The sequence below is a fragment of the Dama dama genome, chromosome 9 (genome assembly GCF_033118175.1).
Source record: "Dama dama isolate Ldn47 chromosome 9, ASM3311817v1, whole genome shotgun sequence".
In the NCBI taxonomy this organism is placed as follows: domain Eukaryota; kingdom Metazoa; phylum Chordata; class Mammalia; order Artiodactyla; family Cervidae; genus Dama; species Dama dama.
The window spans coordinates 19274986-19281862 of NC_083689.1; the positions used below are offsets into that span (position 1 = coordinate 19274986).

At 46.1% G+C, this 6877-nt stretch overlaps 1 non-coding gene across 1 annotated transcript; it reads left to right on the forward strand.

The window, feature by feature from the left end:
- Positions 1-6458: 6458 nt before the first annotated feature.
- On the forward strand, positions 6459-6531 carry TRNAE-CUC (transfer RNA glutamic acid (anticodon CUC)). The gene has a single exon. It is a non-coding gene; the product is annotated as a tRNA-Glu (tRNA).
- Positions 6532-6877: the final 346 nt, after the last annotated feature.

A 6877-nucleotide genomic window follows, 5' to 3' on the forward strand; every position in this document is an offset into this window, starting at 1 on the left:
GTTGGGAAAGAGAGGTATAGGGAACTTCCATTCAGCAAGCATCTCCTGACTACCTGCTGTGTATAGGCCCTGGGGTTACCCCAGGAGGTGGTGTCATCACCCCAGGTCACCAGCATATAGGGGCAGGCAATCCGAGGTGCAAAGAGAAACAGCCACCAGCCTCAAATCACATGCTTTTGGGCGGGTCTGTCGTATTCAGGAAACTGCTTGAGGTTCTTCAAATGTGTGTGCTCAGTTGCTCAGTTGTATCCGACTCTTTTCGACCTGGTGGACTGTAGCCCGCCAGGTTCCTCTGCCCATGGGAGTTTTTCAGGCAAGAATACTGGAGTGGGTTGCCTTTTCTTCCTCCAGGGGATCTTCCCAACCCAGGAGTCAGACCTGCATCTCCTGCTTTCTCCTGCATTGGCATGCAGATTCTTTACCACTGAGTCACCTGGGAAGCTTGATTCTTCAGATGCATTTTGGCAATTTGGTGAATCATTTGATGAATGAATGAATGAAAAGGTGTCTCGGAGTCAGTGGTGAATTTATTTTTAAAATAAAACTTTTAATTTTGTATTGAGGTATAGCCGATTAACAATGTGGTGATAGTTTCAGGTGAACAATGAAGAGACTCAGCCGTTCGTGTCCATGTATCCATGCTTCCCCAAACCCCTGTCCCACCCAGGCTGCCACATGACATTGAGCAGTGTTCCTTGTGCTATACAGTGGGCAGTGGTGAGTTTAAAGTAGGAATGATCTCAGGCAATACTTGAAGTCCAAAGAGACCTGGATTCCGGCCCCGGCTTGGCCACAGCCAGGCTGAGTGACCTGGATTGGCAGAGGTGGGGGATGTGGGGGCTGTCTGGCCCTCAGCCTCCTTACCTGTGCAATGGGGATGTTACTCTTAGAGCTGATCCTGGGGGCCCACGTTCAGAGCCCAGGAGATGGTGTCAGGAGAGCACAGAACCTGGGAGATGCTGCCTCATTGGGTTGTTTTTCCTGCCACTTCCGGAGTGGGGGAAGGAAGCAGGGAGCTGGCTCCGGGTGTCCAGGACTGCCTTTGGGAGTGTAAGTCACAAAGACAAAGGCTGGGCCCAGAGAGGCCAGAGGGGCAGGCCACAGGCTTCCTGTTTTTCTTTGAACAGATGGTCAAGCCGCTGGACGCTTGTCTGTCTGGACATGTATCCCCCGTTCCTGGTAACCCCTTCTTATCCCTCCCAGTGACACTTCTGTCCAGTTTGCTCATTTCTGGTGCTCTTGTCACATTCCAATGTCTGGGAATTTTCCTCCAGGGCTCCCAGACATCCAAGATGTCTGCAAAAGAATTCAGGGGGTCCATGAATTTGGAGGGGAAAAATGCATCACTCAGGCCTGCCCCTGCTTCTAACGATAGCAGTCATTAGAGCTGCCCTGGGTCTCTCTTGCTATTTAACACATGAGCAAAGATGCACAAATTCCATCACAATTAAACGTATTTTAAGGGACTTCCTTGGTGATCCAGTGGCTAAGACTCCATGGTCCCAGTGCATGGGACCCCAGTTCAATCTCTGGTCAGGGAACTAGATCCCACATGTTGCAAATAAGGGTTTGCATGCCGCAACTAGTGATCTTGCATGCTGCTGCAAAGATCAAAGATCTCATATGCTGCCAATAAGACCTGGCGCAGCCAAATAAATAGACAAATATTTTTTAAATATTTTGATAACTGTATCCTATGTAATGGATTTGTAATGGGTTTCCTTTACCTTCTGAGGGGACTTCTTCTTCTTTGTTTTTTAATATTTATTTATTTATTTGTCTGAGCTGGGTCTTAGTTGGAACGTGATCCTGTTCCCCCTGGATTAAGAGTGCAGAATCTTAGCCACTGAACCACCAGGGAAGTTCCCTGAGGGTTTCTCTCTCTCTCTCTTTTTTTAAAATAGTTTTTCTAATTTTTGTTTGTTTGTTTGTTTTTGCCTTGTTCTGTTTTTCGGCTGTGTGGGGTCTTAGGTGCAGCATGCAGGATATTTGTTGTTCTGGCTACTCTCTGGTTGTGACACTCGGGCTCAATAGTTGCAATGCAGGGACTTAGTTACTCCGTGGCATGTTAGATCTTAGTTCCCTGACCGGGGATCAAACCCACTTCCTCTGCATGGGAAGGTGGATTCTTAACCACTTGACCACCAGGGAAATCCTATGAGGGGTTCTCTTTTAGGCACATACATACTTTCACTGATAAGGTCCCAATGCACAAAAAGATGGCACCTACAAATAAGAGAAAATTTTCAAATTGCCTATCCCAGCCTAAAGCCTGCTGTGGCTCCCCATTGCCCCAAGAAGGAGCCATGCTTCTCCCTGTGGCCTACAGACTCCCTTATGTGCCCCATAAGCTTGCCCCCCTTCCCTTTCCACCTCATTTACTTATTCATTCATTCATTCACTCCAGCAGCATTTATTGAGCACCTGCTGTATGCCAGGCATGGGAAGCTGTAATGTCGGTGCTGAGACCTGAAGTTCAGGCTGAATCAGGGAGGGAGTTCTAGGCAGAGGGACGAGTAATGAAAAGATGGAGAGAAGTAATAAGGAAAAAAAGAGAGAGAAGTAAAATATAAATAAATAAATGAAATTTAAAAAAAAATTATTACCACACTGTGTGACTTGCATCTTAGTTCCCTGACCAGGGACCTAACCTGGGCCCATGGCAGTGAAAGCAGAGTCCTAACTACTGGGTACTCCACCAGGGAGCTCCCTAGAATTTTTTTAAAAAATAAAGTAGAATGACAACAACAAAGCAAAGATGGAGAGAAATGGAAGTCTCCCAAGTGGGGGTCAGGGAGGGAAAGGTGAGACTCAAAGCTGATGGATTTGTGGAAGCAGGTCCTGCAGGACCTCCCAGTGGGGGCCTAGGCATAGCCCTGCAGGCCGTGGGGAGCCCTGGAGGGGTGCAGAGCAGGTCAGATACACCCTCTGATTTGTTTCAGGAAGATCTGACTCTCCTGTCTCTCATAGGCAGAGGTGTCATTAGGTAAATGCCAAGTGGAGGACAAATCAGCTGGAGGTTTCCAAATTACAAACCCTTGAACCTTTGGACTCAGAAGGCCTGTCTCTAGAAATCTAGTCTTTCCATGGAAAATGATGAGGATATTCATAGCAGTGTCAACTAAACAGCCAAGATTGGACATGACTATTTCTGTGAGGCTGGCTTCACTGTGTCTGTGCAGTGGAATACTATGCAGCGGTGAAAATGAATGAGCTGTGAATTTCAACCAAAGAAACCATGAAAGCAACATCCCTGAAACATATGGAGTGGATTGGAATGAGAAAAGCAGTGCATGCCAGGGTGAACAGGAGGTCGTCCTTTGAGTAAAACATTGTGCTTCATGCTCAGCCCTTTCGCTCCTATCCCACTGTCTGCTACTCCATGGACTGTAGCCCACTAGGCTCCTCTGTCCATGGGATTTCCCAGGCAAGAATACTGGAGTGGGTGGACATTTCCTTCTCCAGGGGATCTTCCCCACCCAGAGATTGAATATGCATCTCCTGCATTGCAGGTGTATTCTTTACCCATTGAGCCACCTGGGAAGCCCACTTTGAGTAAAATATTAGAGAAAAAAAGATATATATATACCCATCTTTACTTGGTTTTCTAGGTATCCCCTTCAAAGAATAAAAAAAAAAACTGGTGGGGCTTGGATACAAGTTAGGAAAGACAGTTTTTAACAATTAATTTTGGGGGCAGTTGGCAATGACTTCAACAAAACTTTGGCTTCTAGGTAGACAAAGTTTTCTCAGGCCAGCAACTTCCTTTCTCTTTAAAACAGTTCTGCCAAGAAAAGTAGGCTCCACCTTGCACCGACTATATGCTCAGATGTTCGGGTTCAAATTCTTCACCTTGGCTCATGATGGCAGCCATAAAAGACTTGTTTCATGTTTATTAGGATGGTGGCTCAGATGGTAAAGAATCTGCCCACCGTGCAGGAGACCCAGGTTTGATCCTTGGGTCAGGAAGATCCCCTGGAGAAGGGAAGGGTTACCCACTCCAGTATTCTTGCCTGGAGAATCCCATGGACAGAGGAGCCTGGCGGGCTACAGTCCATGGGGTCACAGAGAGTGGGACAAGACTGAGTGATTAACATTCAAACTAAAAGTACCGACAACACCAGGTTCAGGCAAGGATGCAGAAAAACTGGGCTTCTCAGATGCTGCTGGTGGTGAGACAGGCTGGTATCTGAGACCCGTTGCCACAGTGCTTGCAACTGGACAAATGTCTCCTCCAGCAGCAAAGTACAAAGAACTCTATGGGACTAAAAATAACTGTGGGCATGCACAGTTGGGACAAATTATGAACAGAATACAAAAAGACCAAAACCCCACACAGGAGGTGGGTGATTACTTAAGCCACCCTTCCATCTTGAACCCTGGACCTACTCCCACCCTCACCCGATGTAGGAACCAGCTCCCCCCACACTCCAGGCGCAAGCAAGAGAACCTGTTTTTTATACTCCCCCCACTACTGCTGCAGCAGGGACCCCAGTAAAAGCCTTGCCTGAATTTCTTGTCTGGCCTCTGGTCAATTTCTATTGATGAAGGAGGCCAGGAACTCTGGTTGGGAACAGTGGGAATGCAAAATGGTACAGCCAGTCTGGAAAACAGTTTGGTGGTTCTTAAAACACGAAACACGCAACCACCATACAACCCGGCAATCCCACTGCTGAGTATTTAGAAATGAAATTTTATGTTCATGTTAAAAAAAAAAACCCGTACGTGATTATTTACAGCAGCTTTATTCATCATCACCAATTGCTGGAAACACTCAATTGTCCTTCAGTGGGTGAATATAAAATAAACTCGGGTCTATTCATACAATGGAACATTCCTCAGCAACAGAAAGGAACAAACTATTGATACAGGCAACAAAGCTTTACGCCCCAAAACGTTTTATGTTGCAGCGAAAGAGGCCAGACTCAAAAGGCTACATATCGTATGATTTCAATTACATAACTTTCTCAGAAAACAGATCTCTAGCATGGGAGAGCAGATCTGTATTTGCCTGAGGCTGGGGGACGGGGCTGACAATGAAAGACCAGCAAGGGGGAATTTGGGAGGTTGTTTTATTGTCTGGATAATAAATTTAATATTTATTTATTTATTTATTCAGCTCATTGTCTGGATAACAGATGATGCCCCAGTTATCAGAGTAGTCATGGGGGATCCTAGGCACTGAGGGGGTCCCGGAGGCAACGTCTGATCCAGCTGGAGGGCTTCTCAAAGGAAGGGGCATCTAAGCTGAGACTTACAGGCTGGGCTGGAGTCAGGCAAGTGAAGGGCCTTCCAGGCAGTGGGAACAATGTGAACAGAACCCAGAGGAGAGATATTCAGGAAACCGGGTGGCATTAGTTTGACTAGAGTATAGAGATTTTTTTTCTTTGAGATTCATCCTTTTTTCTGGGGGTTGTAGAAGGCTATGCCTCCTTGTGAGATCTTAGTTTCCCAACCAGCAACTGAACCTGTGCTCTTGGTCATGAAAGCAGGATGTCCTAACCACTGGACCATCAGGAAATACCCAGAGATTCATCCATTTGTAATTTGAAAACTAGAGAGAAAGGAGACTAGAGAAGTTGGTGGGATCTAACCAGACTTTGTGTCTCAGATGGTAAAGAATCTGCCTGCAATGCAGGAGACCGAGTTTCGATCTCTGGGTTGGGAAAGTCTCCTGGGAAAGGTAATGGCTACCCACTCTAGTATTCTTTGCCTGGAGAATCCCATGGACAGAGGAACCTGGCAGACTGCAATGGGTTTGCAGAGTCAGACTAACATTTTCACTTTTTTCTTCCACCAGAGTTTATCACAAGGGCACTAGGGAGCCATGGAGAAGATTTAGAGCAGGAGAGGGAGGTAGTCAGACTTTCTAAACCTTGTTTTAGAAAGATTGCCAAGGTACTAGAGTGGAGAGTGACTTGGGATGGGGTAGCAAGGAGGAGATGGTGATGGGCTGAAGGAACAAAGCCAGGGGCCAGGGTGGAGAGAAATGAGCAGACTTAAGAGAGACTCAAATGTAGAAAGAACAGAGGCTGCATTTAATCAAAAGCATCTTCCTACTTGGTGCTCTGTGATGACCTATATGGACTTCCCTGATGGCTCAGTGGTAAAGAATCCACCTGCAATACGGGAGATGTGGGTTTGATGGGTCAGGAAGATCCTGGGTCAGGAAGATCCCCTGGAGAAAGAAATGGCAGCCCACTCCAGTATTCTTGCCTGGGAAATTCCATGGATAGAGGAACCATGGGGTCTCAAAGAGTCGGACAGGACTTAATGACTAAATATCAATGACTTATATGGGGGACGAATCTAAAAAACAGAGTGGATATGTGTATATGTGTTAACTAATGCATTTTGTTGCACTGCAGGAACTAACAAAATATTGTAAATCAACTACGCTCCGATAGAAATTCTCAAAAGTTAAACACAATCACTAAAAAAGGTGTCTTCCAGGGACTTCCCTGGTGGTCCAGTGCTTACGACGTTGCGCTCTCAATGCAAGGGGCCTGGGTTCAACCCCCGGTCAGGGAACTAGATCCCACATGCCACAACAAAGGATCCCAAGTACTGCAACGAAGACTAGGCACAGTCAAATAAATAAATAAATATTTTTAAAAAGGTGTTTTCCAGTTGCCTATTTAACGAGAAATAACATCTGTGAGGTCTAAAACCAACAAAGGTTTGAGGAACTTCTACAGATCAACCAGAACAGGACACTAACCTGAAACATAGAAAATGGGTCACGAGCAGAAACAGGCAAGTCACAGAAGGGCCCACTCAAAACCCTCAGGCTGTATCCATTAGACAGACACTGCTTTTTGTATGTTAGTCACACCTCAATAAAGTTTTTGTTTTTGTTTTAAAGGAAGCCCAGGGA